Below are 9,206 nucleotides of genomic sequence, written 5' to 3'. Positions count from 1 at the left end.
TGTTGTGTTTTCTTCCCTACATTGTGCTTTGTGAAATATAGAAAATACCATACATAGTCTCCTAACTATCTCTGCCAAAGGAGTTTACAAATATCCAGTCCACTGAAACACCAATTCAAAAGAACCTATGTGCCCCAGTGTTCATAGCAGTGTTATTTACAATAGCCAAGTGCTGGAAATAACCTAAGTGCTCTTCAGTGGATGAGTGGATCAAAAAGGTGTGGTACATTCACACGATGGGATACTATGCAGCAGAAAGAAACAAGGAACTCTTACGTTTCAGACAGCATAGATGGAACTGGAGAACATTATGCTAAGTGAAATAAGCCAGGTGGCAAAAGGTAAATACCACATAATCTCACTTATAAGAGGAACCCAGTGAACACAACAAACAAAGAACAAAATAGAACCAGTGGCATGGACACAAGGAACAAACTGACAGTGACCAGAGGGGAGAGGAGAGGGAGAGATGGGAGGAAAGAAGAGGAAGAGTCTACTCAAGGAACTAGTATGAATGACCTATGGGCATGGACAACAGGGCGGGGATTGACTGTGGGAGTGGGTGGAGGTACCAGGGGAGAGCAATGGGAGGAAAATTGGGACAACTGGAAAAGAACAACATTAAAAAAAGGCAAAAATTCAAGTATAACTATGCTACATCCATAATATATATATTTTGTTCTTATTATCAAATTTGATTCTTCAGAATATTTAAAAAATACAGAGCAAAGTAAATATGAAACTAAAAACAACCAAAGATATATAAAGTATTTTCTTTAGCCTCAATGATTCCCATAACATCTCAAGATGTTATCACTGCTGTTGATTTCTTGTATAACTTTTTAGTACTTCTATGTGGATTAAACCACATGAATACACAGGGTAGGGTAAAAGTAGGTTTACAGTTGTTCGTATGGAAAAATGATAGCATAATTAATAAAAATAATACAAGAATAAACTCATGTACTCAAATATAAATTTACTTTAGCTGCACTTTATATATTAGTTCCCCTATTATTTACACAAATATTTAATTACTATATACACTGTTCTGAGCTTCACCAATGAGGTTTGTGTGTGTATTTTCTTCCCTATTTCCTTGTTGCCATTAACTTGGAAAAAAAGTTTAACTTTTATATTTTGTTGCCAATTTAAGAGAAACAGTATGATCCTATACCTTCAGTGAGTGCTCTGTTTTCTACAGTTTGATTTTGCATATTTCTTCTTGGTTTGTCTATTTTTTAAATTTTTTTTATTGGAGTGCTAAGCACATGATCTGTGTTAGATCTTTACCATTAAAAAATAATAAATTTAATCTGTCATTTCCTTTATGTAGTGTAATATACCAATATCCTATTGTTCTTGCATTTGTAGGTTTAATTTTTGAAAGTAGTTTCCCAGTAAGATATCAATTTATGTCCAGTTTTGTATTTAAGTTTTCTTATTTACAACACCTAACAGATTAGTTATTAGAGTTATTGTAAACATGATACATTAACAGTGGTAAGCTAGTTAAGTGTTTAATAACCATCTCTCTGCAGAAAAAAAAAGAGAAAAACAAAAACAAAGAAAACCCTGACTTGTGCATATGACATTTATATAGTGTACATCACTTTAAAATTTACCTATTGCCCACATGAAGCTCATATTAAGCTACCAAGATGACATTCAACAGGTCACACAATTTTGAAATCATTTCATTTGATTGTTATTAAGCATAGAGTAAACTCTAAATAACAGCATCTTATAGTTCTTGTTTTGTATTTTCTAATAGTTTTATGGCTATTTTAGTTCATTTAAGTTTTTATACATGTAAAATTTATTTTGATGTCAGTTTAGTGGTGAGGCTCTAATTTTTGTAATTACCAGATATATAATCAAATATTTCAGTTATTTTAATATGTTATCCACTAATTTTTCATTGATTTATGCTTTTTTTCTTATTTGCATCCATACATACCCATTTTTAGTAGCAAGAGTGATGAAAATTAATGGAATCATTTCACTTATAAGCTATTAAATAGTTAGATAGTCCAAAGACTATTCTACATTTAGAGCTAAGTTCTTAATGATTATTTATGAGACTGAGAACAAACTATTTTTTAGGAAGGATACAACTAGTTAATTAATTATAGAGTTATTTTTGAATTTCTTTTTCCTGGAATAACACTTTCCACATACACTGTTGACACTGTGAGTATTTGGGCTAAGTAACATGTTTCAAATGACATTTATAACAAATTTTATCAAAAATGCAATGGATAAAAAAATAAGTTATACAGAATAAAAAATAATACATATGTCTGGTGAATAATAGGCTTCAATGAATATATTATAAATTTCTATTTATCTTTATATTACATAGATTTCTAATGAAGAAGATATGACTTACAACTACTGAAAAGTCCACAGACATAGAAATGGAGGAATTTCACTGTGAAAGATTATCATGCCAAATTTTTAATTTCATAGTCTTCTCTCAGAATTAACATCACCTCTGTCTTCTATTTTGTTATTTTTACTACCATATCTAGTCATTAGCTCTAGATGGTACCACCTAAAAATTCAGTTTGGAAGTTACTAGGCAATATGAGTAATACCATAAAATCAACATAAAAATGCTAAAATTAAATATTCTTGTTTTTATTTTCCATTGAGGAATCTAAAATTTATGTAAAATTAACTGCATGATTATTGGTGATATAGTACTCATTCTGGCAGAACACATAGCACGTTGTAAGTTTTAAAAAGATTCTATTCTGAATGAACAGATTCTTTGTATTAGAAACATGCTTTTAAAGACATTTTTAGTAGTTATTAATTGGGGCTTATTACAAAACCATTTATGTTGGCTTTTCAGTTAGAGATTGATTTGTGAATATTCCTAAGCACATTCCAAGTACTGCCATTTAAGTTTTAGAGTTCTGATGATTAAATGACTTTAACAAAATATTGCTCTTTTGATTAAAGTAATTATGTTTCAGGAGGTTATTTATAGCAAATGTATTAAGCCTTGGGATATTCATTACCCAAAAGATAGCTCAAGTAGTTGTAAGAAATGATATAATCACATCTCAGAAAACATTCTGAGATAATATACAATTCAGAAAAGTTATTTTGCCTTAAGATATGCATGGGATCAATATTTGTTAAGGAAACTTTGTATCAGTAGTGAATATGATTTTTGTTTACAGACAGGATCAACCTGTTAAGTGAGATCTGAGTGTATGACTGTCACACATTTCAAAGTTATTTTGCTTTGCAGTTGTATTTAAACATGGGTATATGTTATATGATGTATTCAAATAAGAAATATATAACTAAATAAATAAATAATCATGTACACATATATTATATAAATATATAATTTCCTATGCATAAATGTCTTATAAAATGATTTATATTTCAACACATTTATTCAAATTTTATTAGAAGTATTTAATTTTAAATTAACCACAGACAGATTTTCAAAATTATAATTATGTTCAATATATAGCTTTATGAGCATACATTAAAAATCTCACAACTGATGTATTGATACTAGAAATGTATTCAAAAATATATTTGGACACACAAAAATCAGGGGAAAAGTCAGTAAGTTGATTAATGAATTATCCTCCCCCAAACTGATAAGAATTAATAACATTTTTGAGTTATTTTACCATAGGGGAAATCTCTTTACTGTATAAAGTGCCCAACATCCCTTTACTATATATAAAATGCCCAAAGATAATGAAAAGAAAGACATCTTCATATTCTGTCCTATGAAGCTTATATGAACCAGAAACAAAAATATGACACATCAATGACTAAAATATATACTTATAAGTGTAAAACTATTATTTAAATATTATGTAAATAAAATATATTGAATCATAAAAATAACATGATCCAATATTTTTAAAAGAATATGAGATTATTAATTATAAAGTAAAACAATGTATTTCATCACTTTACAAAGTCAAAGAAAGCAAGTATTTGAGCATTTTAAAATGTCAACATGTTAATCTACTTCAATCAACTCTTCTTAATAAACAAGAACTTTACAAATGCCTCCTTTGTAGTGATTGGCTTCATTAGCTTGAAGCTATACACACATGCACATAGACATGCAGACACATGTACACATCTAGGTTTACATAATATTTATGTACTATATGCATTATAACTATAAACTTGTCTTTAATATTTTAGACACAATAATATTTTACTGTTCTCAGATTCCAATGATCTTTTGCTGCTTTATATTTCCAACATTGGTAATATGGAGAAGAGTGAGGACTTCATACATCTTTGCCAAGTTAATAACAGGAGGAAATCTGGAACAGCAGGTCCTTTATTTCAACTTTCCTATTAATTTTGTGTTAGATATGGATTTCCAAGTGCTCAATAGATATATAACGTTATAAACTCCAGACAAAACAGGAATGAATAGGAGATCACATGCTTAAACCATTGGAATAGCAGGGAAGCCTAATATAGCAATATTTGCAAACAATTAAAGACCTAACCCATCAGAGAACTAAATTTTCACATCAGTCTAACATGCCAATCAGAACAGGAGCAGGTCATCTTCAAAATGCTTATTTGAAAAGTCTTTATTGTATCTGGATCTCCCCTCTTTCATGATTATTGGTAAGCCAGGCTGGTTGAGAGGTCAAGGGAAGGAAACTAATAAGTATTCATGACTTTCATCTGACCAGCTTATCTTTGCTCCATGTCCCTCTTGATTTATCAGTCAAACTAAGTTCTGCTACAGATCTTCCAGGTTTGACATTTGTGTTGACTTAAATTTTCAGCTCTTGAACTCTGTTCATTCTTTGCTTTAGAGCTTGTGTTCCCGTGGGTATGATATTTTTAGATTGCCTTCCTAGTAACTGACCTTTTGTCTTAGTACTAAAATATCCCTCCCACTATAGCTTCAGAGATACATTTTTCAAATATTGAGCAGTATAATGAAATAATCTTGACAGCAATGTTAGAAAACATTTAAAATGTAGATGTTCCAACCATAAATGGTTGTGTGTTATGTTAGAAAAGTGAAGGAGCTGCTATTATTTTATAACTCATTAACACAACTCTGCTGGGGACAGAGTGATATGGATGAGGTGTATAGCTTTACATTAGTCTAATCTAGTACAGGTGTAAACCTGGAAGAATCTTCAGAAACATGAGAGGCTGATATTTCCTTCAAAATATCCTTACCAAATAACAATTTCCACAGCTGAGCTTCTGGAAAAATTTATTAAACAATTAAAGATTCATATTAAGCCCCTGGCTGGGTAACTTGGTTGGAATGTTTTCCTCTAGAGCAAAATTTGTTAGTTCAATCCCCAGTCAGGGCAAATACCTAGGTTCTAGGTTGCAGATTCCATCTCCAGTTGGGGCATCTATGGCGGGCAACTGATCAATGGTTCTCTCACATCGATGTTTCTCTCTGTCTCTCTCTTTCTCTCTCTCTCTCTATTCCTCTCCATCTCCCTCCAATGCTCTCTCTAAAGTCAATAAACATATCTTCTGGTGAGGATTTTTAAAAATATTCAGTTTAAAATTATGTATCTAAAATTTATTTCACTCTGAATGAAAAGCAATTAATATGGTCTCAATACCAGAAGTGCAGATAGCATAAACTGCTTTTAATTTTTTTTTTTTTTTTTAGGTATCTGTTTGGATGTTGTTGTTTATTTATTTATTTATTTATTTATTTTTAGAGAGAGGGGAAAGGAGAAAGAGAGGGAGAGAAACATCACTGTGTGGTTGCCTCTCATTCGCATCCCCAACTGGAGACCTGATGTGCAACCTAGTCACGTGCCCTGACTGTGAATTGAACCAGTGACACTTGGTTTGCAAGCTGACTGACACTCAATCCACTGAGTCACAGCAGCCAGGGCTCAATTGTTTTTTTAAAGCAGAAATTAAGTAACTATAATTGAAGAAGAAGAAACATATGGACTCATAAATTGCCAATGTGTTAAAATTTTCTCTCAATAGTGCCATTAAAACATCACTACAACTGAAGGAAAAAAAATGGAGGCATGTATATTTTTTGTTCATCTATTTACTATCTAGGTTACTATTGCACACATTCGCCTCAAGTCTTTAACACTTCTCCATGCCTCCTGTCATCAACCAAGGACCAGTCTTGCTAAGTCACTGAAAAATAAAACCAATTACAAAAAGTTTCATATGGTTTTTCACAATGCTTCTCTACTCACCTGTTTATTTTATCTCTGCCTCTTCTTCAATAAATGACATTTTTAGAATTGTATCCAAAACCATTTCCTTTATATGTTCAGTAGATTCCATGATTTCTTTTTTACTCAGGTGTCTTGCTCCAGAAAGCCTTCTATCTCTCTTCTACATGAACAATTTCCACTGTAAACTAATCAGTTACATGATGTCATATTTCTCACTTTTAAAAATTAGATTTATTTGTTCATCATCCCCTTCCATTTTGTCCTTTTCTCTGTTACCAATTAGAAAACAATGTTCGACATAATTGTTCACATTTGATGATAACATCCCTGTTGTCTCTATTTCCTGAAATCCCACATGATACTGAAAGTGCTGTCATCTGGACCATCAGTGAACTTACTGTTGCTAAAAAGCCAATAGTCATTGTCATTTTTCATCTCACTTGATTTATCAGCAGCAGCTGACAAAGTTGATCAATAACTTATTGAAACGCCTTTTCCCCTTTTTCCTTGCAGAGCACTATTGCCCCCACAGTTCCCCTCCTTTACTGGTTAATCCTTCCCAGTCTCCTTTGTTTTTTCTCATCCTCTTTCTGGTCTCAAAATATTGAAATGTCCCAGGGGCTCATTTTTTTCTGAACTCTTTTCTCCTTTAACTTTAGTTGATCTCATCCAATTGCACAGATCATAAAAAGCAAGCAGAAGAGACACTTCTCCAAAGAGGACATTCAGAAGGCCAACAGAGATATGAAAAGGTATTCAGTGTTACTAATTGTCAGAGAAATGCAAATTAAAACCACAATGAGGCATCAGAATGACTATCATCATAAATCCACACATGAAAGCTGTTGTCAAGGATGTAGAGAAAAGAGAACCCTAGGGCACTGTTGGTGGGAATGCAGGGTGGTTCAGCCACTATGGGAAACACAATGGAGTTTCCTCAAAAACTTTAAAAATTGTATCTTCATTATGACCTACAAATTCTGCTTCTGGAAACATGTCCAAAGAAACTGGAAATACTAATTTGAAAGAATATAAGCACTCCTATGTTCATTGCAGTTATTTTCAATAGTCAAGATATGGAAGCAACCCAAGTGCCCATCAGTAGATGAGTGGGTAAAAAAGCAGTGGTACATATAAGCTATAGAATTACTCCGTCATAAAAAAGAATGAAATCTTACCATTTGAACCTAGAGAGTATTATCAGAGAAAAACAGATACCATATTATTTTCTTGATATGTAGAATCTAAATAATAAAATAAACAAAATTGACACAGACTCATAGATGCAGAGAGATAACTGGTAGTTGCTGGATTTGGAGGGGGTTGGGTTGCGAAACTGGGTGAAATATGGGGCATGGGTGAAAAAGGAGAAGGGATTAAGAAGTATAAATTGATAGTTATAGAATAGTCATGGGGATATAAAGTGCAGCCTAAGTAATATAGCTCATAATATCCTATACCCAAAATGGTTTCTGTGTATAAAACACACTTCAGTTTGATATGCTAAAAATTGAACTCTTGATACACAAATATAATCTCATACCTGTTTTTCTCTCAATCTTCTCCATTTTAATAATTACTCTATAATTACTAAACTCTGTAATTCTAGTTGTTCAAGTTGAATACCTTGGAGTCAACTTTGTACATGTGTTTCTCTCCAGCACTGCATCTAAACATAGGCAAGTTCTATAAGCTATGACTTCAAGATATAGAATGAAAATTAAATCATTTCTTATTATTTCTACCACAATATTTTGTTCCATGATAGCAACATCTGTTGACTAGATTATTAAAACAGACTTTTAACTGGTTTCTGGATTCTGATTTTGCCCCTCTATGTTTTATCCTTCACAAAGTATTAAAATATCCTATACTATCCCACTCCCTCATATCCTAAAATATCCATATGATTTTTATTGTTCAAAGAACTTTTCATCTGACATAAAATATTCCCTACCCTTGCTCATGAAAGACTCAAGAGGACAGAATAGTTTTGTCAACCTCTGAATTATATGGATATAATTTTGCTGTTTGAGTGAATGAAAAATAAGTCAATTAAGTAGCACCATTACATTATATATAGACTTAGAAGGGTGGGCTACTCCACATTAATTGTACATTTATCACCAAGCATAACGCCAATCTTTTGGTTTTGCTAGTATAGTAGTGAGAGGCCAAGGAAAATTGAAAAATATATTCATAACTTCATATACAGTTATCCTATTTAAACTTTACAAGTTTTTGAGTTGACATTAATAACAATCCTGGTATTATTGGCAGTGTCTCAATTGAAGTTATGAAAAGATTAATCAGTGATATGACCTTCTATCCTGTATTTTTTTTCTACTCATCAGAGCACTTCTATTAGTTTTGAATATTTGTCACTTTCACTTAATTAATAAAATTATTCTGATATTTTTCCAATCAAACTGTACTAGCTATAGATGAAAGAACCAGGATGTGTAACTGATTTTCACAAACTGGTAATACTCTTTCAGAGGAAATAGAATTAACATTCTCAGTTAAAGAATAGAATCTCATTATTAACAAACTTCTTGATGAATTCCCTATCCTCAGTTATTGTTATGAGTTACTATAATGAGTATATTCTCAATTATTTTCTATGGGTACTATAGTTACTGTTTATGAGTATATCTGGTATACAGAACTATGCCTATTATGAGAGATTCCTTGAAATCATTTAAAAATCATATCCAAATTCCTACTTTTATTCCTAGTCCAACCGAGGACCATTGAATACTGCTAAGTTTCTGATGGTAGGGATAGCATGTGATAATTTAAAAATAAGCTTTGCCCTGGCTGGTGTGACTCAGTTGGAACATCATCCTGTAACTGAGAGGCTGAGGGTTCTATCCCTAGTAGGGACACGTATGGCCCCTAAACTGAGCACCTACAAAAGACAACAGATCAATGCTTCACTCTCACATTGGTGTTTCTCTCATACTGATGTTTTTCTGTCTCTGAAAGTAATGAAAAAAATGTCCTCTG

This window comes from Furipterus horrens, unplaced genomic scaffold (assembly GCF_987537825.1).
Source record: "Furipterus horrens unplaced genomic scaffold, mFurHor1.1.pri manual_scaffold_8, whole genome shotgun sequence".
Taxonomy (NCBI): Eukaryota; Metazoa; Chordata; class Mammalia; order Chiroptera; family Furipteridae; genus Furipterus; species Furipterus horrens.
Note: the sequence above shows the minus strand (reverse complement) of the source record.